The sequence below is a fragment of the Taudactylus pleione genome, unplaced genomic scaffold, assembly GCF_031769625.1.
Source record: "Taudactylus pleione unplaced genomic scaffold, aTauple2 ptg000250l, whole genome shotgun sequence".
NCBI lineage: Eukaryota > Metazoa > Chordata > Amphibia > Anura > Myobatrachidae > Taudactylus > Taudactylus pleione.
In genome coordinates this window covers 3,461,631-3,488,798 of record NW_028284652.1, presented here as the reverse complement: position 1 = coordinate 3,488,798, position 27,168 = coordinate 3,461,631, and the positions used below count along the sequence as shown (strand labels likewise).

Genomic DNA, 27,168 nt, shown 5'->3' with positions numbered 1-27,168 from the left:
GTGCAGGGTGTGTGGGATGGGCCCTCCCGGACACAGGGGCCCATGTGTGGTACCCCCAAGCTGTGGGAGTAGCGCTTTCGCAAGATCCCTGGTGTTAAAATGACCCTGTCTTGTGAAGAGTGATGGTCATGGTATATTGTATATGCCTTGGTAATGTTTTACAGTGTTTGTAGTTAATACTTGTACTTTGGCTGGCCTTATCCTGCCTTATTTGCTGAAAAGATACTGTGCCCCCTTCCCCCGGAGAGATGGTACATCCCCTTGACTGGCACTGTTATGGTCAGAGAAGGGCACGAGGCAGGACTCCCTTATGGAACTATAGAGGGGAGCCCTGCATATTACAGTGGGGATGGCTGGCTACCGTTAAAGCTATGAGCGGTGGCACGCGGCTCCGGTGGGAAGAGAACTAGCGCGTGCTGGAACCCCAGATGAAAGATATAAAAAGGGCTGCTCAGCTGACCATTGAGCAGTCCTGAGGTACTGGTGTAAAAGTTAGACCTGCGCTCTTACCTTCCAGCGCTGGCGGACGGCCCGCGGGAGCGGCGGGTGCTGATCGCGGAGGTGACTGAGCCGTGACGGAGGGCTTTAGGATACCTGCAGGGGCAACTGTGCACCACCGGTACTGTTAAGCTGATCAGCCATTTATAAAGTATAGGGTTTACATTGTTATTGTCGATTTGCCTAATTAACACGTTTTTGCATGTGGGTTATCAATTGTCCAATGCACTGAATTAACTAGCTTACTTTTCAGGGGAGCGGCTGTGGAGGCTTCCTGTTTCCAGTTAAATAAATCACCTGTGGACCTGTGTCCTTTTACTGTAGTGAACAAATTGTTATATGCATGTTATGTGTGAAATATATATAGCAAGCTTTTGTTACCAGTCTTCTGCATAATCTTTCTTAACCCTGTTATTGCAATAAACGGTAACACTGTTTGGCACCAATTGGTTGATATCTTGTGTGAGGGGCTGAGAAACTTGCGGTAACCTGCTAGAAAAGAGAGTCGCCTGAAGAATTATACCGTACCGGGACCCTCCTGGTCATATTAGTAAGACACCCAGTAGACAGTAAAGGTGTTACATTTGGCGTCCCAGAACAGGATCCAGAACTTGAACTTGTAACAGAACAAGATGTCACAGGAACGTTCAGCAGGAGATTCATCCCAGCAAGGTCCGCGATGGCACAATTAAATCCTATAACAATGCCATATTATTTTGGGGCCCCATGGCTCCCAACATATACAGGGGATGAGGAAGATTTAGAGTCGGAAGGTAATTCCTTAAGAGAGTTTAAAAATAAAATGAGGAGCATGTTCCAATTATCCAAAATATCCTTTGACGGACCGTCAGCAAGTTGAAATACTAATTGGACAATTAAAAGGGTCCGCCTTAAGAGAAGTTACATCCTGGCCACGAGAGGAAAAGCTAAATATTGACCAAATTCTACAAAGGTTGGCTGATACCTTCGACATTCGTACTGTGTCAGAATTAAAGATGAAATTTTATGCCCAAAAGCAGCAGTTTGGGGAATCCCTCCGCAGCTTTGCACTGAGCCTTCAAGAAGTGCTACATCGAATCCAAGCTGTAGATGCCACCGAGGTGCGAAACATCGATGAGACCTTAGTGTATCAATTTGTTGAGGGGTCTCGAGGAGAGAGCACTAGAGCACAATTATAGCTGCTGCGAATGCAAATGCCACGAAGCACTTTTATTGATTTGAAAGAAGCCTCTGTTAAAATGGTGTGGTCTACCAGGAGCGATGATGTCATCTTCCCAGAGATGCCAGGCTTTCAAGAAATAGCTCAAGATCCATCTACAGGGGGTCCAAATAAGATGAAGGGGAACTTGGCCCAAAGTGTTCAGTCAACCACTGTGGATCCGTTGCAGACTTTGACAAGTCAGGTGGAAAAGTTAGCGGCTGGACTAACTGACATATGTCAGGAGATTAAAAAAATTGCGAAACACACGAAACACACAGTGGAGCCTAGAGAAGAAAATTGGCGCCGGGAGAGAAGAAGAGTAACTTCTGATTGGTGGGTTCCACCCCACTCCAGCGGGCGATGACTAACAGATCAATTTGATTCAATGGGATGTCCAATTTGCCGCAAATGTAATCGCAGTGGACACATCGAGAGGAATTGCACCCCAACGGATTCTTTAAACTCCAATGCCCCAAGGATGGAGAACAATCCTTGAGGGTCTCAAGCTGAATAGATCCAACTCTGGAGAGGTGGTGGCCACAGTATGTGGGGCATTGTCCAGTTGTTCCTGTTCGTTTGAATGGAACAGAAATTCCCGCTATGCTTGATACTGGGTCCCAAGTTACCACCATACAGTCAAAAGCCTACCAGAAATATTGGAAAACTGAACCGATCCTTCTTCCACCACCCACGTGGCTACAGCTGATTGCCAGTAACGGCCTGGGAATCTCTTGCCAGGGGTATTGGGAAACAGACATTCAAGTGAGAAAGGCGATTCTACCTAAACAAGGGTGTATCATTACCAATGTGGAAGACAATAACGCTTTAGCTGTCATCATTGGGGTGAACATCCTTCAGAACTGCCCTGAGGAGCTCATTATGGCCTTAAAGACCGAACTTTATCAGAAGAGAACGGCAGAACGCCAAGTTCTGCAGCATACTATCAAGGTTATCAAAGGCCACCAGATGTTGGCCAATTCAGAAGGGGAGATAGGAAAAGTCAGAGTGGCTGATCGTCAACCTATAATTCTACAACCCAATCAACCCAATGCGGACACTGTGATTTGGGCCAAAGCACGTTGCGGGCCCCGAGAGACTAGTTATGAGGCAATGGTTGAACCGAATGAGACTCAAGGTCGAGAAGATTTCGTAGTGGCAAAATCCTTAGTAAAAATCCAGGATGGGCGCGTGCCACTGCGTATCCTAAATCCTCATAACCATCATATCCGACTTTTCAGGCATCATCCTATAGCTAAATTGTCTCAGGTCACTTTTCAGGACGTTATTGACCCAAGGTTCATTGCAAAACAACACAGTATGACAACAAAAACTGATCAGAAATCAGAGGAAGAAACCTGGTGGACTGCTATTCAAATTGGGGATGAGGAGACAACAGTCGACAAGAAGGAAGGGGTTCTCCGAGTGGTTCAAGAGTATTCAGAGGCCTTCAGTGCGGATCCCTCCGACTTTGGGAAGGTTGACTTTATCATGCACCACATTCCAACCGGAAATGCTACCCCGATTAAAGAAAGACACCGTCCCCTCGCCCCAGCTTTATACCAACCAGTAAGGAAGATGTTGCAGGACATGAAGAATTCAGGAGTCATCAAAGAGAGTCATAGCCCATGGGCAGCCCCGATGGTCCTTGTTAAAAAAAAAGATGGACAGTTACGATTTTGTATCGATTACCGAAAACTTAACAACGTTACTCATAAAGATGCATATCCCCTCCCAAGGATTGAGGAATTATTGGCAGCCTTGAAGACAGCAAAGTATTTTTCAACTCTCGATCTGACCAGCGGCTATTGGCAGGTGCAGGTGGCTCCTCAGGATAGGGAAAAGACCGCCTTTACGACTCCAATGGGACTATTTGAGTTTCTAAGTATGCCCTTCGGGCTCTGTAATGCTCCCGGGACATTTCAACGGCTGATGTAGCATTGTCTCAGCCATAGAAACTTTAAAATGGTCCTGTTATATTTGGACGATGTGATTGTATTTTCCCGAACTTACCAAGACCATCTTCAGCACCTGAGGGAAGTGTTTGGACAGCTTGTTAAGTATGGACTCAAATTAAAACCATCCAAGTGTCATCTCCTCAAGCCGAAGGTATCATATTTGGGGCATATAGTGGCAGCTGATGGGATTTCGCCTGACCCCGACAAGATTCAAGCAGTACGGGAATGGCCTATTCCGTGCACCATCAGAGATGTACGATGATTCCTAGGCTTCATCGGGTATTATGACGCTTTGTTGAACATTTCGCAAAGATTGCAGCCCCGATCCAAGAACTCCTAAGGTGAGTCCCCAACTCCAGACACACCAGGAATCTCCTGATAGAGTGGACATCAAAGTGCCAGGAAGCCTTTGATCAACTGAGAATCGTCTTGACTAAAGCACCCTTATTAGCCTATCCCAACTACGGACACCCCTACTGCCTATATACAGATGCCAGCAATCAAGGTCTGGGAGCAGTCCTGTCACAAGAGCAGGAGGGGCGGGTACGTGTCATCACATATGCCAGCAGAAGTTTGAAAAGAACTGAGAGAAATGACGCCAATTACAGCGCCTTTAAATTAGAATTGTTAGCACTAGTGTGGGCGGTTACTGAAAAATTTAAAAATTACCTCTTGGCCACTCCAGTTATCGCCTATACTGATTGTAACCCATTGGTTCATCTACAAACCGCACAATTAGGGGCCCTTGAGCAACGGTGGGTTTCCCAATTAGCTAATTTCCAAGTCGACATCCAGTATCGAAGTGGTCAAGTAAATATCAACACTGATGCTCTATCCAGGATATCCCACCAAAAAGAACAAATGGAAATGACCTGGAAGAAGCAATTGAAATGCCTACCTTTCGACGAGTTCCGAGTGCTCCCATCCAAAATGCCATCATGTCTGACAATCGTTCCGATAGTCCTCCCCTGAGTGACGACCCAGGAGGACTGTGGCTACAAAAGCAGAAGGGTAGCCCCATTATTCAGCAAATCATCACCTTAATTCAAAATCACAGGCAATTGTCCAAACAGGAAAGGCAAAATGCTCCATTGGAAGTCTTGAAACTATGGAGGCAACGGGAAAGAATGACAGTGCAACACGGCTTATTAGTTCGGAAAAGCATTGACCCTAAAACACATCTCCCAATAACCCAGACAGTAGTACCTAGTGCGGAGGCAGAGACCATTCTGAAGACCTATCATGATGATTCTGGCCACTTCGGTCATCAGAAAACTGAAACCACCATCAGAAAACAGTTCTACTGGACTAATATGCGGGAAAATATCGAAATCTGGTGCCAAGAATGCATCCCATGTGTCTTAAAAAAGAAAGCACCAACCTCACAGAAGTCTCCTTTGCATCCTATTATAACTTGTCGTCCCCTGGAGATTGTCACCCTTGACCATGTCAAATTGGAAAGAAGCCGAACAGGCTATCAATATGCCCTTACTATGGTGGACCATTACACCAAATATGCTGTTATCTTACCGGTACGGGACATCTCTGCAAAAACCACGGCTGAAATGTTCTGGAGAGCCATTGTTTGACCATATGGCTATCCCGAGAAAATCCTGACAGACCAAGGATCTGCCTTCGAATCGCACCTGTTCCAAGAACTATGCAAATTATACAGATGCGACAAACTACAAACCACTGCTTACCACCCACAAGGGAATGGTGTCTATGAAAGAATGAATCAGACTCTCATCAGTCTCCTCAGAGCCATTCCCCTTCCACAACGAAATGAGTGGCCTACTCTACTGACTGAATTGGTCTATATCTACAATAATACCATACATCAGACCACTGGATATACCCCGTACTACCTGCTATTTGGGCGACAAGGCCAGTTACCGGCAGACATACAACTAGAAGTATCTCTGGAAAAACTGCAAAACTCCCATCATCAAGGACAATGGGTAGCTGAACATCAGTCTCGATTAAAAACAGCCTATGAACTGCTCAATCGTCAAGGTCAACGAGCTAGAGATAAACAAGAACGAAATTACAGTCTTAATGCTCATGCTGAACCATTACCTATTGGAAGTCAAGTCTGGAAGAAGAAGAATCAATGAACCAGCAAATTAGATCATCAATGGGAAGTTATCCCCTACACCATAATTGAGAAACCTAGAGAGGGTGTAGCTTTGTATCTTATCCAGAGAAAGCATGGCAGCCGCAGACATCTAGTTCATAACTTAAAGAATATCATCACCCAACTGCTAGTTGTACGGACATGTATGAATCAGAACAAGAAATGTCAGAAGCTCCTCAAATCGAAAAACCAGTTGATTATATGGACCTACTGATGAGCATGTATTGGTCCGTCCATTGTAGCTCAAATTAACTTTCAAGGGGTCAAGATGTTCTGATCTCCCCTGATGAAATAACCACAGAAATAATAATAAAGAGAAGTCTGCAAGTCATCCTGCAACCGATCTGACCTCCTCAGGACTCAGGCGCTCAGTGAGGAGCACTAGGGGAAGATTACCCCAACGATACCAACAGTGATATCGCAAATGGTGCCAATTACCTTCACAGATGATAAATCTGAGCATTAAAAAACATAATAATTGTTGTATGCAACCATGCGTGAGGTTACTTTAGAGGGGAGGAATGTGGTACTCCCAAGCTGTGGGAGTATCGCTTTTGCAAGATCCCTGGTGTTAAAATGACCCTGTCTTGTGAAGAGTGATGGTCATGGTATATTGTATATGCCTTGGTAATGTTTTACAGTGTTTGTGGTTAATACTTGTACTTGGGCTGGCCTTATCCTGCCTTATTTGCTGAAAAGATACTGTGCCCCCTTCCCCCAGAGAGATGGTACATCCCCTTGACTGGCACTGTTATGGTCAGAGAAGGGCACAAGGCAGGACTCCCTTATGGAACTATAGAGGGGAGCCCTGCATGTTACAGTGGGGATGGCTGGCTACTGTTAAAGCTATGAGCAGTGGCACGCGGCTCCGGTGGGAAGAGGACTAGTGTGTGCTGGAACCCCGGATGAAAGATATAAAAAGGGCTGCTCAGCTGACCGTTGAGCAGTCCTGAGGTACTGGTGTAAAAGTTAGACCTGAAAAAAAGTTAGACGGCCCGCGGGAGCGGTGGGGGCTGATCACGAAGGTGACTGAGCCGTGATGGAGTGCAGCTTCCCTCTTGTTGCCGGAGAGTCTGGGGAGAGAGGCGGGCTTCCGGCAGTGACGAGGTCCGGAGGTGGGACCAGAGGATGGAGGAGCGTACGAGTGGGGCCATCCTTCCATGAAAACTGACTCCCATCTCCAGCTGAGTGCTCACGGGGGATATCTATAATTACACTAAGCACCACCTCTGCATTACTCCAGTGTTACCCTGCCATCTGCATTATAAACACAGCACCTACAGTAGCTAGTTACAGAAGACAAGGGATCCTACAGCTCCCCACACAATTACCTTAGTGTCTATTAACTCCCAAGTGTAGCTGCAGCACACTATAGGGAGACTCAGAGGCAGGATAATAACTTAGGCCCTCATTCAGAGCCGCACGCTATTTGCGGTCGTTCGTTTAAAATCAAGGGGTGGCTATTTAAATGATCCGTACGCACATTGCAGTGTGTTCACACCTCTAAGTCTGAACGAACGAGCAAAACATACGCTCGTTTATTTGTTAAAAACGCCCCCTGGCCGCACGCATCCTACGTCATGTCCGCTATTTATTAGATTAATCGAGTACATCGACCAGCGTATGAACTGCTCGCTATTCTTGTGGTTGGTGTTTGCTACCACAAATTTGCGTGCAGTTCTGGCTATAAAATAACCCAGTAACGTGGTCAATGACGCTGCTGTTTTAAATATACACACCCATAAAACGCCCGTTTTGACCTTTAAGCACGCCTGCGTTCGGATCTCCACTCCCCATTTTCAAGCACCTTCCCCTGTTACCACCCACATACGCCTCATTCTGTCACTCAAAATAGCAGGCACTCGCTATATAGCGTACAAAGGATTTTCGGCCGCACTGACTGGTTCGCGCATGCGTACTAAAAAGCGTACGCATGCGCAGATGTGCAAACATCGCTCGGAACGAGCGTACTGCCGCTAACGAGCGGCTCTGAATGAGGGCCTTAATCTCATTAAGTTAATTGACTGAGACCTGCTCTTACACCTCTTACTGTGTTATAACCTACAGACATAAAGTGAGACAGTCAGCAAGCAGGCTAATTTCGTGAAAGCAGGATGGGGATAATGTTGATACAAAATACCATCTGTATGTAGGAATTCTACTGTCTTCAATTAATTGCAGCAGCATACTTAGTCACATAGTAGCCAGGACTACTTAAGCTAGTGTTACAAGTGATTTATAGGCTGACAGCAGCACTCTCCACCCAGCAGCGCTAGCCTCAGCCCTTATACTCTGGATTACAGACAGCATTGATTAAAAAGCCAGTAGGGACTCGTTCAATCACTCTAAGGGCTCTATTTATTAACATTATTTTTACTAAAATAAAGTGAAAAAGGGTGTTTTCACACCCTTTTCACATTATTTTAGTTTCACCTGTAGTTATTACAGGGCAATTGGAGTAGAATTAGTAAAATTCTACTCCAACCCCTAAGTATCACTTATTTTTAGTAAAGCAGATCGCATTTCCCATAATTGTAATGAGAAATGTGATCCGACCAGAGTTACTAAAAATAAATTGTAAAAAAATACCGGGGAATCCCTGTGATAATAACGCCACCTGGAGGTGGCATTATCCAGGGTCTCCCCTGGTTACCGGGCTCCCACTCTGCTCTAACGGGGAGAGCAGAGGCGGGAGCCGGTACCAGTAATCAGCTGTGTGGTCTAAATAGACCGCAAGCTGATTGCTGTAAAAAAAAGAAAAAAAAAATTGAAAAATTTTTTTATTACTTACCTGATTCCTGGGACCGGTGATCGGGCCTCCGGTTATGGCTCCTCTCCGGTCAGCTGGTCTCCCATAGTGCCCTGCGGCCCGGTCATCAGGTGATCGGGTCCCAGTGCAGTATGGGAGATCACCTGATCGGGAAGCCCGGAGAAGATCACCGGAGGCCAGGAGGATGCAGGTAAGTGTAATGAAGGGAGGGGGGGGTCGCGGGGGTCCGCGATTGTGGGGGGCGGGGCTTAGCGTCGGTGGGGGGTAGCAGCGATGGTGGGTCGGGGCATGCGCGGGCTCTTAGTCGCGGTATTTTTTCCGAAAATACCGCGACTAGAGTGCGGATGGGATCTGCACTGGGACAGAGCTTTATCGCAAGCTCTGTCCCTGCAAGGGATTTATAGTAAATCCCTGTGATATTGCCTGAATTCGCAATGCGAATTCACTCGGTAATATCACACTACAATCTGCATTCAATATGCGGATTGTAGTAAATAGAGCCCTAAAACTCTTAAATACTGCGTTAAGATATGTTACAGAGCCCTCTGTTATAGTTATCAGCACAGGACCAGGATAATACAACTCAGTCTCATCAGGCTCTTCATTTGCATGAAAAAGCCATAAAGAGGGCTTTAGGATACCTGCAGCGGCAACTGTGCACGACCGGTACTGTTAAGCTGATCAGCCATTTATAAAGTATAGGGTTTAAGCACTTATTAAATACATTGTTATTGTCTATTTGCCTAATTAACACGTTTTTGCATGTGGGTTATCAATTGTCCAATGCACTGAATTAACTAGCTTACTTTTCAGGGGAGCGGCTGTGGAGGCTTCCTGTTTCCAGTTAAATAAATCACCTGTGGACCTGTGTCCTTTTACTGTAGTGAACAAATTGTTATATGCATGTTATGTGTGAAATATATATAGCAAGCTTTTGTTACCAGTCTTCTGCATAATCTTTCTTAACCCTGTTATTGCAATAAACGGTAACACTGTTTGGCACCAATTGGTTGAAATCTTGTGTGAGGGGCTGAGAAACTTGCGGTAACCTGCTAGAAAAGAGAGTCGTCTAAAGAATTATACCGACCCGGGACCCTCCTGGTCATATTGGTAAGACACCCAGTAGACATTAACACAATAACAGTAAAGTAAGGGTGTTACACATGTGCCCCGCACACCCATTATAGATACGCCTCTGTGCGTAATGCATAGGAGCGTTGGCCATCTGCACTTGCACACAGCACTTTCACCCTGCGGAGACTCAGTAAAGCCTGGAAAGCTTTGCTGAGTTCCCATTGCCTGTAATGGGGACCATACTGCCAATGCCATCTGTAGATGGTATAAGCGGTACTGTGACAAACAGTTGTAAGCTAAGCTTACAGCTTTTTGCTAAAGATCTCTAAAGAGGTTATGGCTCTGTTAGATGGAATCCTGAGTGTTTTTATGAAGTGTTGTAAAAGGGCAGGCATCATTGTATTATGTTGTTTCCTTCATTTTCATGAGGAGATGGCATTGACTTATAGGACAAAAATCTCATGGTTGGCTTATGAGCTTGTAATACATACTTGCCAACTTGCTGACTGCACCCTCTTGGAGGGCCAGCCAGTTGAGATCTGCAGGGGGCGTGGCCGTTCTCGGCCATGTAAAGTGATTGGCAGAGCCATGATGATACAAGTCATGTCAGCCAGCTGCTCATATAGCCCACTTCCCTTGGGAAGTGGACAATGGCAGCCATTGGGGCAGAGATTCCAGAATACTTGCTTACCGTATATACTCGAGTATAAGCCGACCTGAATATAAGCCGAGGTACCTACTTTTACCACAAAAAACTGGGAAAACTTATTGACTCGAGTATAAGCCTAGTGTGGGAAATGGCAGCAGCTGGTAGTGCCCCCAGTAGTAATTCCCCCTGGTTGTGCCCCCAGTAGTAATCCCTCCTGGTAGTGCCCCCAGTGGTAATCCCCCCTTTCAGTGCCTCCAGTAGTAATCCCCCCCTGGTAGTACCCCCAGTGGTAATCCCCCCTTTCAGTGCCTCCAGTAGTAATCCCCCCCTGGTAGTTCCCCCAGTGGTAATTCCCCCTTTTAGTGCCCCCTGTAGTAATCGCCCCCTGATAATGCCCCCTGTAGTAATCGCCCCCTGGTAGTGCCCCCTGTAGTAATCGCCCCCTGGTAGTGCCCCTTGTAGTCCCCCCCAGTAGAGAGAGACGTGACAAGAATAAAAAAAAAAAATCACCTGAACTCACGCTCCTGGTCCCGCCGCTGTCCGCTCCTCCGGCCGCTTTGCATGGGAGAGACATCGTCATGACGACGTGTCTCCCATCACCCACTGCGGGAGCTGAAAGATGGCTCCCGCAGTGGGAGCAGCAGCAGCCGCTGAGAGTCTGACAGACTCTCAGCGGCTGCTGATTACACCAAACATGCAGCTGCCGGCTTCGGCGGCTGTGTGTTTGGCAATGTGTAGCGCTGACCGAACTCCGTCCGGTCAGCGCTACACTTGACTCGAGTATAAGCCGAGGGGGTACTTTTTCAGCACATTTTTTGTGCTGAAAAACTGGGTCTGGGAGTCACCTGAGGTTTGGGAGTCTCATGGAGGCAAGTAAGTTCTAATATATGATTCAAATTTATATCATGTGTAATGTTTCTTGGCAAAAGAAAAAATAGCTAAATTCGTAAAATACTGTAGTTCTAAAATAAGCATAATCATGAGTGGCTCCGTCCCCATGGTTGTAGGTTCGGTGTAGGTTCAAGTGTCTATTTTTCCAAAGATACAGTCCAGGTGCATGGGTTGATAGATTAATCAGGCCAATAAGATTTGGAACAATACTAGGGAAGACAGACTGGAGTAAACCAAATGTACTTGCTAAATAATAGCTACAAGCATATTGGTTGCTATGGGCAACATCTTCAATTGTCCTCTTTGGAAGGGATGATACATCTCCCCCATAGATTGTCCCTTAGGGCAGAGACTGATGTGAATGACGACCTATTCTCTGGAAAGCGCTGCAGAATATGTGTGCACTAAAAAAATAACCGTTAAAAAGTATATAGATTAAATAAGGCTTCTGCCACAACTGTATCTTGGCAAGACCCGGGGATGCTACGGAGACTGTCGCCAAGATGTAGGTGAGTATTGTTTTTTGTTTTTTTTCAGGTACTCCCAGTGGATTCTACAGGACAAGTAGACGTGAACATCTGGCAGCAGGTAAGTATGTGTGAGTGGGATAGATGTTTGTATTAAAGTTATACTGTATACAGTGTGTGTGTACTGTGGTTATTTAACTATTTTTTTACAGTGGGCATACGGGTGCCAGCCTCCTGTTCCCACTTGCAGTTCCACAAGTGCAAAAGGGCAGGCATGCTGGCACCTGTAGCTCCACTGTAAAATACAATAGTTTTTAACTATTTCCCCCATTATCACCACTATACCCACAGCCCAGGGGTGCGAGGAAGAGCCCTGGGCTTCAGACTAAGCCTGGGGTTTTGGGAGAGGGGGTCCCCTTCTTGGAAGGGTCCACACCTTCCCTGAGATCCTCTGCTTGGGCTGACCGGCTTGGGGCGTTAATGCTTTGGCCGTGGAGACCTGGTGATAGGGCAGGCTTGCCTACCCTCCCGATTTGGTCGGGAGCCTCCCGAATATCGGGTGCTGCTCCCGACCCCCCGGAAAGGCAGGCAAGCCTTCCGGCTGCTGCCTGCCCCCCCGGCTACAACTAGAAACCCCCCACGGAGGGAGGCCCGAGATGCGATTCACGCTAAATCGTGTCATCATGGCTCCTCCCCCCACTTCACAATGCCTTTATTTTTGGCAATGTGAAGAGGGGGTGGGGCCACGATGACGCGATTGCACTGTCACGCCCCTGGCCCTGCCCCCATACAGAGTCAGTGCCCAGCCACGCCCCCTGCTGTGTGCAGGCATTCAGCTCCCTCCCGGAAGGAGGGAGGGAGCTGAATGTCGGCAACTATGTGATAGGGTCTTCCGGCTGTGGCATTACACCCCGGTTGGTTTTGGTCCAGTTGTGGTTTTAAATATAAGGGGACCCCTACGCATTTTTTCCCAGTATTTTTAAAACCAGGACTGGCCCTGCAGCCAGGTGCTGCTTCCTAAATTACGGGGAAACCCTATATGTTTTTTTCCCAGTCATTTTAGGAACCAGGACTGGCTAAGCAGTCCGGGGTTGGTTATGTCTTTTTGGGGGGGACCCTACATAATAATAATAAAAAAAAAAAAAAATTACCTATCATTTACTATTTACAGGGAGAAAAATACATGGATCACACTGATCTGTGCATGTTTCTGCTGAACTAGCAGCTCACAGGCAGGTGAATTGATTTCACAAATTTTTACAGTTTTGTCCATTCTCATGAGAAACTCTCATCTTGGTAAATTCCCGAATCCTATCTTCGCTAGTGAAAAGTTACTCGAGTAACCCGATGGTGAAGTGAAGAGAGAGTTTGCTAACTGTCCAGTATTTTCCCGTAGCAAAGGAGATTTCTCTCCCGAGTTTGACATTAGTAAATTTGCGAGGCGAAAAAATGCCCATACTCTTCAGAGAATGCAAACTTGACCATACTGAAATCTTAGTAAATTTACCCCTTACAGTTTTAAACCCAAAATTATCTGTCTCGTAATATTAACCCATTATACTATGTCATTGTATTTCTTCCAATCCGAGAGGATAGGGGAGGTGACAGGAGATGATCACAGAGGAGGGAGGGCCAGAGGGAAGAAGGAGCCTGGAAGATAGAAAGAAACGGATGTGTAGGCGATAGAGCAAACCATTAAACTAACAGGCGGCCGCCATTCTGCGCAGCGCCCCACAAATTCCAGCACCCTGGATGGCGCCCCCTGTGCACTCTTACGCCTGGAGCATATGCTCCACCGGAACCACCTTTGCTGCGCCCGTACAAATGGCAGCAGGCAGCAGACTGTCAATCACTGCCAGTCTGCTGCCAGTTTGCATGAGAACACCCAGGACCCGTACTGCACATGCTCAGCATGAGTCAGACGCCTGCACAGATTCCCAACCTTCGGGAATCTGCGTTCAGTATTGCACTAGTGTGCACTGCTTAATCAGGCCCTTTATTTCCATCTAAGGCTTAGTAAATAGACCCCAAAATCAGTTACATGCTGATACTTTAATATACATTATCTTTACCGATTCCACCCAACAGGTTTGGACGCAGCAGACCATTGAATATCTGGTCTAATCTTCAGATGTTTGTATCTGGACTTTGTGCGGCATTTGCTCTTTACTACATCCTGTACTGTGTGTTCCGTTTCCTGACTGGGGTAGCTCTTTCTGGCATTGTTCTCAATACCTACTCTCTGAGTAAGTGTAAAATCCATCATACTGTTATATAAAGATGAAATTATATTTGAATGGATAGATTATCCTTCCTTTATTCCCCTCATCACAATATGGGCATATTTATTATTATTATTATTATTATTATTATATGTGACTATCACCAGAAAATAAAGATTCCTTATTGCAGCAAATCACGGCAATAAAAATTCTGAATCATTGGGACCAGGGGGTTTAATTGCGAAATGTTAGGTTGTAAAACCCGACATTTCTGTTCATGCTTATACCCGATAATTAAAAGACCAGTGTACTATCCGTATCTTGCTAGTAAAAGCACTGCCCTGTTAATTATCAAGGAGAAATACAGACAGAAGTGCCGGGTTTTACAACCCAAAATTTGTAAATAAACCCCCAGGTCTCAATCGGTGAGCCGTAATGTGATCTCATTGTGATCACATTACTTCCTGCCATGCACGCTCAGGTACTGCGCATGTGCAGACGGACGTTGGCAAGCCAGAATAACTGGGGAGAGATCCTTTGGATCCCTTTCCCAAAAAACATTGCTTCGCATTCCAGAACTAGCTAAATCCGGCAGCACCTCATCCCCCATAGAAACCTATGGGTGCTGCTATTGCTGTCCTGTCAGATATGGAGGGAGCACGGCAGATATAGGAGATATCTGCTGCAGTCCCTTCTTGTTACATTTTGGGGATACTTAAATACATATACATTTTTGGGGGATATATCACAAACATACTCCCTCATGTCCCCCCACTTTTCAACTTTCCTCTCAATTATCAGCTTAACACTCTCATCTTCCACCACCTGATCCCACCTGCCACCTACCCACCAGTCTGCTCTCCTTCCTTCTGCCCTAGTCTCCTCTCCCCTGTCTTTCTTTCTCCCTTTTAATACTCTCGCCTTCCTGTTTCTCCATTCACTTTCATTCATATCTCTTCACTTCCCCTGTGGTCCTGCTCCCCTCCCCTCACTAAGCCCCATATTTTCCTTTCTCTCTCTTCTCTCACCATTCCCCATCTCTTCATACCTTTTGCAGAACCCCCTTCTAACCATCCACTGGAGTTTCTCTCCTTGCTCAGGCTCCCACCCCATCCTGATGCTCTCCCCATCACCCTGCTTTAAATACATCTCACTGCTGTGTTCCTGCATCTCTGATCATCTCATTTACATCTCCCTCTTCCACTCTGTTCCTCTCTCCTGTGCCCTCTGGAATACCACATCTGCTTGTAACAAACTAACTCCCACACACGATTATTTGTTTCTCCAAGTCCCTGAACCTCTTAGCCATCACAAAATCTTCTATCGCTCCTTCTGAAAGCACTTTTCCCACTGCCCTTTCCTCTGTTGGCCCCTGATTTTCTCATGTCCTTTGTTAGCAATATGGTGGTGTGGGGCTTCTTCTTTCACCCTGATGATCCCCCCCCCAGAACCCTCTCTGTCTTTCACTTCCTTAAAAGTTCATGCTATTCGCCCCTTCCACCCTGTTCACCTTCATGGAGCTGTTATCTATGACCCACCGGGTCCAATCTCCAAATTCATTGATAACTTTGCCATCTAGCTTCTACACTTCCTCTCTTCTTATTTTTCCTTATTTCCATCCCTTATCTTAGTTAACAATATTCCTATTGATGTTCCGTTGAACCCTTGGCTCCAAAACTTCTCTCCCTCACATCATATTTTGGTCCCTCTCAATGGACTTCCTCCCACTACCACTTGAGCAGGCACAACTTTGATCATAGCTTTTATACATGTTAATGTGTCAAAGTGGCTTTAATTGCTCTTTAACAGTATGGTTTCTCCGTAGTTGTGGAATGGATCCCCACACAATGTCTGGCCTTCATCAGATTCTGTTACACAATTGGTCAACTAGTCTTGGTGGGACTGGCTTATCTGATCCAGGACTGATGCATGCTACAGTTGGCAGCATTTTCCCTTCTTCATCTACTTTGTATATACATGGTATTGTAAATCTTTTGCACTAATATTTATATTACTGCATTGCTCTATAATGTCTCAGTAACATTAATATATGCAATGATATTCTGTATATTATTAGGCACTATCACATATCATATTAATACACAGCATATAACATTTTATGTGGACAAAAAGGAGCACTTGTAAAACATGTGGTGAATAAAAACATAAGATTAAAAACAGTAAAGCAAAAATTAAAAGAGTAATGAGTTAGAACAATGCTGATACACTTAAAAGATTAAAAGTCACAGTGAGTGCAAAGAACATAAAACATAATAAATGTTTTGCACAGTAATGTTTAAAAAGCTCTTTCAAGAGTAGGTAAGGGAGCCGGGCAGCGGGGTTCCGGATGAGAGCTGGAGATCGGTGCTGTGTGCACGATGTTGAAAAGACACTGGTGGCGGCTGACTATACTGTCCCTATGCTCACCTTTAGTCTTCTGGCAGTGGTCACATCTTTCATTCCCCCAGGGAGATCCGGTCCTTCTTCCATACCGACGTGGTTCGTGTAGCCAATCGGGTGGAGGCAATACCAGATGAGAATGCCCTAAACACATTTTAACATGAACACTAGTTTTATACATAATTTTTTATTGTTTTAGCAATGCTGAACAATATGAGCACAAAACATGTGCTTACCACCTTTTAACATACAAGATCTGCCCAAGGACTTCCGTTTGTTACAACTTATACAAATAAAGTTTTTGAAAAATGTCTGAATAAAAAGGGATCACCAGCACCTAGCAGTATCCTTGACAAAGTGTCTGAGCACAAGAAACAGATTGGATTTGCCAAACTAGGAGTGATGTGGGTGAACAGCGTTGATGGGGAAGAAGGACCAGATCTCCCCGGAAGAAAGGAAGTCGTGACCACTGCCAGAAGGTATCGGTATGACATACCGCTGGACATAAGCCCGGTGGATGTAATACCGATGCCGGAAGGCAGAAGACTGAAGATCCCGACAGGGTAAGTATTTTTACTATCCCTAACCCTCCCCCCCTAACTCTAACCCTCCCTTAGGGGTGCCTAACCCTAGCCTCCCCCCTAGTGCCTAACCCTAACCTCCCAGGGGTGCTTAAACCTAACCCCCCCTCATGGGAGTGTGGAGGGCGTGTCATGTGATGGGATTGTGGTGGGTGTGTCATGGGAGTGTGGTGGGTATGTCATGTGATGGGAGTGTGGAGGGCGTGTCATGCGATGGGATTGTGGTGGGTGTGTCATGGGAGTGTGGTGGGCATGTCATGTGATTGTGTTGGGCATGTCATGTGATTGTGGTGGGCATGTCATGTGATGGGAGTATGGAGGGCGTGTCATGTGATGGGAGTGTGGTGGGCATGTCATGGGAGTGTGGTGGGTGTGTCATGGGAGTGTGGTGGGCATGTCATGTGATTGTGGTGGGCATGTCATGTCATGGGAGTGTGGAGGGCGTGTCATGTGATGGGTGAGTGGTGTGCATGTCATGGGAATGTGGTGGCGTGTCAAGGGATTGTGGTGGGTGTGTCATGGGAGTGTGGTGGGCATGTCATGTGATTGTGGTGGGCATGTCATGTGATGGGATGTTGAGGGAGTGTCATGTGATGGGAGTGGTGGGTATGTCATGGGAGTGTGGAGGGCGTGTCATGTGATGGGTGAGTGGTGTGCATGTCATGGGAGTGTGGTGGTGTGTCATGGGATTGTGGTGGGTGTGTCATGGGAGTGTGGTGGGTATATCATGTGATTGTGGTGGGCATGTCATGTGATGGGAGTGTGGTGGCGTGTCATGTCATGGGAGTGTGGTGGCATGTCATGGGATTGTGGTGGGTGTGTCATGGGAGTGTGTTGGGCATGACATGTGATGGGTGAGTGGTGGGCATGTCATGGTAGTGTGGTGTCATGTCATGGGATTGTGATGGGCATGTCATAGGAGTGTGGTGAGCATGAGATGTGATGGGATTGTGGTGGGCATGTCATGGGAGTGTGGTGGGCAAGTCATGGGAATGTGGTGGCGTGTCATGGTATTGTGGTGGGTGTGTCATGGGAGTGTGGTGGGCTTGACATGTGATGGGTGAGTGTTGGGCGTGTCATGGGATTGTGGTGGGTGTGTCATGGGAGTGTGGTGGGCATGTCAGGTGATGGGAGTGTGGAGGGTGTGTCATGTCATGGGAGCATGGAGAGTGTGCCGTGTTTTGGGAATGTGGTGGTTGTGTCATGGGAGTGTTGTGGACATGCCATGGTAGTGTGTTGTGGGCGTGTCATGGGAGTGTGGTGGAAGTGTCGAGTTCCATGCAAGTTGTACCTATGGGGAAAGGAAACCTAATTCTGATCAGTCTCTTGCACCTAGCATGTGGCTGGCGTAAGTGCAGATACTAATGATGATGGTGTAAAATCAATGGGCGGCACGAGTTCCTGATTGCACACGCACGACCCCCTGCATTAATTGAACAGATTAGCATAATGCTGGGCATAAACTGGCAGATAAAATGCCTGTCAGAGCAACAGACACTTTATGTGACAGCCAGACACACAGCAGATATCATTGCCATACACTGAGAGATATGTCACAGTGTATGGCCACACAATATCTGGCTTCCTCTCCTAGGGAGCAGACATTTCTCTTTTTCTTCCTTATAAGCAACAGGGGAAATGTCTGTCAGTCGGCTGCGGCAGTGCATATACTGCCCATTGCGGCTGACTTGCAACTCCAAAAATATTGCATTGGATGGACATGCTGGATAATTTGATCAATGTTTTGCAATCGGTCACACAAATACACAGTACAATTATCTGGGTGATCTGCCGATATCAGGCAGATGGCCCAGATAATTGAATAATGTATACCCAGCATAAGGTAGTAAATCTGGCCTCTGCAGCTGCCTACAACTACAGCCACTTTGAGTGCAACACAGAATCAGTCCCTACAGTATGTCCTGAAAGTCGGATGAACCAAATCTCCCATGTCTGCAATGTGGTGGAAGGGATGGAGCATGGGCTGTTTGTGAAGATCAGGATGCCCAAAGTGGGTAGTACCAGGTAATCCGAGGGCATGGAACCAACTGTCCTGCTTCTAAGTTCTGAGAAGATGATAAATATGTTTTGACTTCAGTCTTCAGATCCACAACCAAGGTGGAGCAAAAAAGATCGTCTTCAATACAGTAGCTAGTTCCATGTTAGCAGTGTTTATATATATATATATATATATATATATATATATTACAAAAACAGCTTAACAACTGCCCACAATTTCAAGGATGAGAGGCATTTATCTTCTAAATTCCAGGTCTGGTTGGAGGTTTCAGAAGTCCCTTTCCAAGGATTCCATAGAGGCAGTTCACCAGGTAGGCAGAATATAAAGAACACAAATGAGGGAGGCCACCTAATGTGTTTAATCAAAGTGACTTCTTCAGAGGTGCGACCTCCCACCTTTGAAACACATATTTATTTTAAAATGAAAATAACTGATAACAACAAACTCTTGGAAAACTCCAGTAATTCATCCAATAAACAGAGCAAAATTTTATCAAAAAACCAATCCCAGATTAGGACAGAAGGACTACCTAGAAACATTGTAAGTAAATACAATAGAATACATGATCACATTTACAACAATAATCAGAATGCTCATTTCCATAGTCCATTTGTTAGTCAGTTTGTACTACATAAAACTATCTAAAAGCTATGACTTAATATCACTTGTTACTAACCCAAAGCTATCCAAACCTAACCATTAATGTACAGTACCTCTCCATGGCACATTCTTAAGAAATGTGATGTTGTCTCTGATTGTGCTCCCTGGTTGTCTCTGAATGTGCTTCAGCTCCTGACTTATTCTTACTGGTAAATAATATGAGCAAGCAAAAAGACCTGAAGAATGTGGACAGGATTAATGGGAAGTCAGAGGAGGTGGAAAAACTCACTGTGGAGGTAAAAAGCTTGTCTGCATCTTACATCATCCCTGATGTTCTGCTAGTACAGAGGAAACCACCACAGAGTACAATAATGTATCAGGACATGCAATATAGACCAGGGTTGGGCATAAAATCCCGGCTGTCGTGATGGCGCTGGTCAGAATAATGACAGCGGCGTCCCGACAGCCAGAATCCCGACACCTATAGCAACTAATGGTAAGTGATTTCCTAACCCCTACCCTAACCCTCCCTTCCTGGTTCCTAACCCTAATCTCCCCCCCTAGTGCCTAAGCTCCCGCACCCTAAACCAAACAACCCCTTCCCCGTGCCTAAACCTAACCTCCCCCCTAGTGCCTAAACCTAACCTCCCCCTCCCCGCACCCTAATCCTAACCTTCCCTCCCCGTGGCCTAACCCTCCACCTAGTGCCTTAGCATAACTCCGCACCCTAACTCTAACCTCCCCCTAACACCCCAATACTTACCTTCGGGATGTTGACAGTTGGGATACTGGTGCCGGGATACCAACCTGTCGGGATTTCGGCGCTGGTATTTAGACCGTCGACATCCCGCACGCCGGGATGCTGACTTCATCTCGGTCAGGGGATATACGGGAGGGAAATATGTAGTGTTAAGAAATGAGCAATCACCAATGCAACTATGTAACAATACTGGCCAGATTCCATCTGGCAAAGTAAAAAAATCCATTGTCCGCATTCCTGAAAGTAGAGTAAAGCAATACAAAAAAAAAAGGACGTAATTCTTATTTCCTTGTATGCCTCATCCATGAGAGATAATAAACTGATTAAGTAATCCATATTCTTAGGGGGAGGAAAACAACAAAGACAAATAATGGAGAATGAGAGAATAAATTATGGATGTAGAAGGAGACCTGGAAAGAGTTTTGCCTCCGTATGTGGAATGTATGAAGTGTTCAGTATAAGAAAGTGTGCATGTAGGAGTGTTAGTGCACTAAGACTGTTGTGTACCCATCTTCTTCCATGATGTCCGTAGCTCACCCACACAGCTGTCTGTATTGGCACGTCTTTGCTAACAATCCTTTGCCAAGCTCATTATATTTGTACTATTTGTTCCTAAAAATATGACTTTCTATCATTGATTTATACATTTTATCCTCTTTCTCCCTGCAGACAATTAAATATGACATGCAAAAGGAAATAAATGCAGCTCGTAAGACTAATTATTCCGTGTCAGATATGGTTAAGACACCAGTGATTCATCAGATATCCTTTTGTATATCTTGTACTTGGTAGGTATTTTTTCAAATATAAGCCAAACAATAACTCACAAGGATGCACATAAATATCAAGAAGCAGCTTCCAAAAAACCAAGGGAATTTTATCACTTCCCAATCACATACTGTACAATAAACATAAATACAAGGTTAGGGTGTGGCGCTACTTGCAATGGGATATAAAAATGTCCACCAGAATACACCATAAGGATCCAAAAATAGAAGGTAAATTTCTTATTCTATGGTTAAATGTCATGTATAATAACTTTATTCCATCCAAGAGCAAAAATGTAATCCAGTATAGGATCAGAATGGAATGATCAGGTGCTGTATATGCATTCACTCCGTAATTTCCCTTATGTACTTAACTCAAAAAAAGAGAGTAGTAGTGCAACCATTGATGTAAGATATAACAATTTATTCATATAATACACTCATATTTCATAAAAGAATAAAAGCATGTGCAGTAAAACCACATGTGGTAGTACCCCTGCATATACAGCCAGCTTGATAGTGTACAACACTTACCCATCCAGATGGTAAAAGGAATTTCAAGGGTCCTAGAAACCAGAAATCCTAGGGGGCATGGAATGACACAAATCCAGCAAGACCTCCAAACATCTCTCATCACAAGCTCATCATCAACAAGCAGTATATAAATACATTTTGCAGCAATCTTAAAGGCACATAAATATAATATAAATATAATATAACATATAGTGTTAAAAATCAGAGAGGAAAAAATATAATTGTTCCATAAAAATAAATCATCAGTTAAAATACATGGTGGGGGTGCATAGCCAAAGAAAAAAGATATGAATAAACTTTAAAAAAAACACTTGATTTAAAATTCTTCATTAAGTCCATTGGGGACAAGTGTGTTTAACTTATATATCCATCTCATTTCTGTTTCAGCAAGTCTCAATTCTAAATCTTTAGATCTCCAAGATGGTGAGACTGCCTGTATCCCCCAAAAATATTTAATGTAACATTCTTTTGAATTGTGTTTAGTTTTAAAATGAGATGACACTGTGGGGTATATTTACTAAAGTGAGATTTTAGAAGTAGAGATGTTGCCCATAGCAACCTATCAAATTCTACTTAACATTTAACTAGCACCTTCTAGAAGATAAACTCTCAGTTTAGTAAATTTTCCCCTGTGTGCATATCCATTCCCTTTCTTATATTATAAATGTTTTCCTCTAGTTAGACTTTTAGACTCCTACTGGTCTTACCAACATAATACAAGCCACATTTACACTACAGGACATAGATTACATTCTGTGTATTACAAGTGATAAATTCCTTAATGGGATAGCTAAGTCCATTAACCTGGAATTCCTGTATCTTACTTCCTCTTTCACCGTTCTGCACATCAGACATAGGCCCTCATTCAGAGCCGTACGCTCTGAGCAGAGCGCACGCTCTGAATGAGGGCCGCCCTCCATAATTATGGAGCGTCCTCCTGGACACTCGTATAGCTGTGGGTCGTGTGCATGCTCAGTGCAGACCATCGACCCACATGCGAGCAGACAGCCGCTCGCGAGTGGGTCTGAATCAGGCCCATAGTCCACACCAGTGGAACCACAGGAACGTACACTAGTCTTTTTAGTCTCCTCCACACTACTCCTTATAAGACTATTCTTCAATGATAATGCCTTTTGGTATATGAAATTTGGGAAATCTGGTATCTTGTTACCTATCACTGGATCCTTCTTCAATATATATTTCTTTAAAATTAGGGTTGAATTGGCTCAAAAAAGCCCAATCAAACTTATTTTCCCATTGTTCCGGTCCTGCTTAGTTATTTTTTAAAAGCTCAGACCTCTCACAAGCCGCAACTCTTTCTTGTGCTCTTGCCGAATGTTATTCGGATCATAACCCTTTTCCAAAAAGTGTGTCGACATCTCTGTTATTTGAGAATCACAGATATCTTTTTCAGTGCAATACCTTTTGACCCTCAGGAACTGACTGAAAGGGATCCCTGAGTCAAATCCTCCTCTGATCTCTTCCGAATAATAAGAACATTGTCTATATACCTTTACCAGGATACCAGGTCCTCTTCAGCTACTCCTCATGCAAAATCTTCTGCCCCTCCCAGAATGCCATGAAGAGGTTGGCATAGCTAGGGATGAACCTGGTACCCATCGCAGTTCCTAATTGTTGAAGGTAGTATGGTCCATTCAAATAAAAATAGTTACTAATTTAAAATGTATGCTCTCTAGAATAAAATTCTTCAAATCTACAGAATAATCAGTTTGACCTAAAACATGAGAGACAGTTTGAAGTCCTCTTTCAGTCTCAATAATCATGTATAAAGTGCTGACATCAGCACTTACTAAATATCAATCCTTATCCCACTTTATATTCTATAATTTTAATAACACATCCTGAGTGTTCTTTAAAGAGGCCTTGTTCATTTTTTTAACCAAAATTCATAAATAAATGGGTAATTTCAGTGTTACTTGTTATTCAAAAGGGGAAGAAAATATGTTATTCCAGTTCTCCCTTTCCATTTGTACATGTCAATGTGTGATTAGAGACAAATACAATGTACTATGGGGCTGTTCGTTTTCATCCTCTTTATAGATTTGCCACCCAACCAAATAAAAGTTATCATAAAGGTAGTGCAGGAACAAACCATAGTAAATCTCCCTTAGTCATTGGGAGACGTCCTCAGATCTGTCATTGTCTCTTCTCTTTGGTCTTGCTCTCTCAGGTTCTCCACCAGTTTTACCTACTATGGTCTGGCCATGGACCTTCAGAAATTTGGGGTCAGCATCTACATCTTTGGTACAGTTGATATCCCAGATAAGATTATATCTTACTTTGTTATGACTTATTTGGAGTGCCATGTGCTGCAAGCTGGTAGTTTGCTCTTAGCTGGTGCTGCCATCTAGTGAATATCTTTGTTCCTGAAGGTAAATAGTTTCTTGATACTTCATGTTGGTTAGATTCATTTGGCAATTTTCTCCAACATTTCATCTACAGTTTTCTACAGATTGATACAACTAATATAATACTATGTTAAAACTCTCTAATATGACTGATTATGAGATGTGCCACAAAATTGTAAGATCTATTTTTAAACAGATTACATTAGGAGGCCTCAGTGTTTCATCAGGTGCACAATATCACGGGTCTCCAGCATCTAGTCTATTCCAGGTTTCTTTTTAAAGGGGAGCTGATATTCTGTAGAGCAAGGGCCTGATTCATAATGGATCACAACTACAACAGAGTACGTAGGTCGGTCGCTGATGCATATGCATCGCAGTGCGTGTGTGTGAGGTAGCATTGCGATCGCTCTTCGATCACGCACGCAGAAAGAAAGCCGTCACAGAGTGAGTGATGGGAGGTCAGCATTTGGGGGGGTGACAGGGGAGTGGTCAGAAAAATGCAGACGTGCCAGTCCGTTTGAATGCCGTTTCATGGGCATGCGTAAATTAACCACTGCGATAGCATACACAGCTGCGTGCGACAAGGTCAGCAATTTCTTAATAAGGTCAGACCTGTTGTAATTGTGCATGAGGGACCGATGTTACTTGATGTTCCCAATGGGTACGCTGGACTGCAAGGTATTACGGATGTGAGATAATGGTAGTGGGCGGTAGTGAGTGTCTCTATGCTGGCTGTGCGGCGGCATTACTATTTCAGTCATTAGAATATTTTGTGTGCATAATCGCAGCTGTGATCGCAGTAGTGATCCGTAATAAATCAGGCCCCAAGTACTGAAGGGGAAGAATTGCATTAAATCACAGCGCAAAACACAATGATGTCAGACTTTAAAGATAACAGGCTTGTACCAAATTCATAGGATTAGGCTGAATATGGAACCATATAACAAAAGGTTATGAATATCTATCTGAATCCTATACCTAATTTACATTTTATTAGTCAGCATCAAGCACAAGTCCTATGTGTACGTTTTCCTGGATCCTGTTTCCTAAACACTAAAACTCAAGGGACTCTGTATTTAATTTGGTTGCTCAAAGTCTAAGGATTTTACCAAACCCTAATTTTATTAACAAGTAGTATAACCTTATTCTGGATTCTTTGCACTCCTATTAGTTAGAAGTCTTGAGGTGAACTAAATAAAATGCAAATGTCATCTGCAGAACAACATACTGTAGGTGTCCACCAATGCTTTGTGTGTCCTAGAGCTTCACATCATACGTACATCAGTAACTGTCTTCGGGAAGGGCTGCCTGGCAGCATCGTTCAGTTGTGTGTACCTGTACACTGGTGAATTGTACCCAACTATGATGAGGTGAGAAATACTCAGTGTGATGTGCAGAAGAGACCAGATCCATAGATCTTATTTGACTGATGACTTAAGGCTTCCATTGCAGGCAGTCTGGCATGGAACTGGGTACCATGATGGCGCGGCTTGGAGGAATAGTAGCATTCAGATCACAGCAGATTATTACATCCATCTTCCCCTCAATATTTATGGCTGCTTTCCTATAGATTCTGGCTTTGCCGCCTCTTTCCTTCCAGAGACGCTTGGTATGGCGCTCCCTGAGACCATACAGGATGTGGAGAGGTTGGTGTAATGTTATTCTGCTACTTTCCACTATACACCATTATACAGTGGGAATTGTAGTTCCACATCTGCTCATTACTCAGTGTTCTGTAGAAGTTAATCAAGTTATTCCCATTCCAGTGGTGCTCTGCACAAAATATGCATTGCACCTTTTCATGAAGGGAAGAAAGTCCAGGCGAGAATCAGCTTATGTTGTAATTAAATATAATAACTTTTTTATACATATTTAAATGCTGTGAAACCATGAACAGTGCAGAAAACAATAACATTGCAACAGACACAGAACTATTAAGAATACTGTGCACAACACAGGGTCAGATCTAGACACTTGCTTTAGGGGTGACGGTGTGTGTGTATGTGCAGTAGTGGCAAGGATGTGCTTGCCACCGCGTCGGTGATCCAAACATCATTATTGATCCCAATGGGAGCCCTGGGAGTAAGGTACGTGTCTCCTGGGTCCTCAGACTCCTCATTAATCTGGTTTTAGTCACCTGTAGGAGGGGAACCTTGTGTGTCATATCAGGGCCAGTTCTAGACCAAGTAGAGCCCAGGGCAAAAATTCTGTTTGGTGTGTCGAAGCTGGATAATTGGCTGAGACAGAATCAGTTTAAAATTAGATTGGAACGACGCCATCTTGCGAATGGCCACAAGACACCATCTTAAAAATGAGATCTGCACGACGCCATTTTGCAAATGGCCACCCAGCGCCATTTTAGAGAAACTCACACTTAAGTACATATGGCGTTGCTATTATTAGCATCATGTGATCGCATATTTCACCATACCCCATACACACATTAAAAATACACACATTAGCGGATGCATAATATCCCGTATACGGATGCTGTTTATTAGCTTCATGTGTACGCATCTTCCCTAAGTTAAAAGTCCTCACTACATAAATCTAACTAGCATCTTTTCCCAAACCCCTAATACTTACACACTGCACACTCACATAAAAGGTTCCATAGCTTCAAAGTGTAATATTCAAGGTTTATTCATTTATTACTAATGTTGTGAAATAAAGACTATTTGATATCTAAGGTTTAGTATATGATAAGTAAACCGTGTTTAGTGTTGTACTGATCTACTCTGTCTCAACAGCTTTCCGGTGTCATCGGTGAGAAGATCGCAACATGCGTTCGCAACTTATGGACTGTAGAGAGTTAAAACACTAAAATGTACTATGTAATGTTAGCAGCTTAGATTTGCATGCAGCGGGAAAAAAGAAACAAAAGGCTGTTGGAGGCTGACCTGTGTCCATTTGAATCAACCTGTTAAATGTCCTGTAACAGAAGCACCGTGACGGAGGACCAATGGAATCATGCCAAACTTGCCTATTGTATTGCTTATCCCTGTAAGGGTATATATGTGTGTTCAGACCCCAATCTGGAGTCTTCTTGCTGATGCTGTTGATGGAGGTTTCTTGTAGATGCCGGTAACTGGTCCCAGAGCGCGTGCATATGTATAACTGTACCTTGGGTCTGTATGATTTCTTTGCGCTAAATTGTCTTTAGATCACAGAGTGTAACCTACTGTTTTTATGTTGAATAATAACCTTTGTGCGTTGGAAACACATTTCAAGGTCTGAAGGCAGTTATTTACTGTATGACTGCGTACGCAAATA

General features: G+C 44.4%; 1 pseudogene; it reads left to right on the top strand.

The window, feature by feature from the left end:
• The window catches only part of LOC148515340 (solute carrier family 22 member 6-B-like), a 45,288-nt pseudogene extending 19,737 nt beyond the window's left edge, over positions 1-25,551 (top strand).
• Positions 25,552-27,168: the final 1,617 nt, after the last annotated feature.